Source organism: Hipposideros armiger, unplaced genomic scaffold (assembly GCF_001890085.2).
Source record: "Hipposideros armiger isolate ML-2016 unplaced genomic scaffold, ASM189008v1 scaffold_2157, whole genome shotgun sequence".
NCBI classification, from domain to species: Eukaryota; Metazoa; Chordata; class Mammalia; order Chiroptera; family Hipposideridae; genus Hipposideros; species Hipposideros armiger.
The window spans coordinates 1,342-2,404 of NW_017733505.1; positions in this window are offsets into that span (position 1 = coordinate 1,342).

A 1,063-nucleotide genomic window follows, 5' to 3' on the forward strand; every position below is an offset into this window, starting at 1 on the left:
TAACCCATTCTCTACACACAACCAGATTAATTTCCTTAAAGTCGAAATTGAAACCTTTCTTGCTTAAAGCATTTCAAAAACTTCCTATTATAATTAGAAAAAACATGAAAAGTAGCCTGTGAGTTCTACCTGGTCTTACTCCTACATATCTACAACCTCAACCAGTATCGTTCTCTTCCTTTTGTTCCTAGAACTTCAGCCATATTGACTTTCTTTCAGCTCATTGAATTTACAAAACTCCTTCATCTCAGGGCCTTTGCCTATTCTTTTCCTCCTCCTGCCTGGAAGCTCTTCAACTCTTGGAATAGCTTTCTCTTTCTTTCTCAGACTTTAAGCTTTGGCTTAACTGTGTAAATTGGTACAACCATTTGGAAAGAATTTGGCAATATTAGTCATCTTGGGTCAGATTTCCTGGGAGCAGAGTGACTCATGGGAATTATGAAAGTGGTTTACGAAGGAGTGTCCTCAGAAGAAGAAGATGGAGGTAAGCAGGGATATGGATCAGCACATTACCTGTCCTGGTCTGGACAGGAGGTCTGGAACATGAATCGCACCCACTGAATCAGTCCCATTTGGAGGTAAGGAGTCAGTCTTGTCTTCCTAGTGTCAGTCAGTTACTGGCAACCAGCTGCTTCCTGGGGCAGGGAAGCTGCGGTGCTTAACCCCTCTGGCCAGGGAAAGTGCACTTATGAGCCATTAGCAGCCAACATGCATAGCAGCTAGGGGACGGGGATGCTTGAACCAGCCAGAGAAAGGCACCAATAACACCCACTAGTAAAATGTAATTGCTGGTCTTCCTCCCAGCATCTCATTCTTAACAATATACTCTATTCATGTGCCCACAGAGAAATGTACAAGACAGTTCATTTTAGCACTGTTTTTAATGGTGAAAAACTAGAAATAACCTAAATGTCCTTCAACAGGAGAATAGATGAGCAAATTATAGTATATACCTACAAGCTTGTATTATAGCAGTAAAAACAATGAACTTGAGTATGTGTATCAACACGGACAAATCTCAAAACATGATTTGAATTTTAAAAAGCAAGTTTCAGAACACATA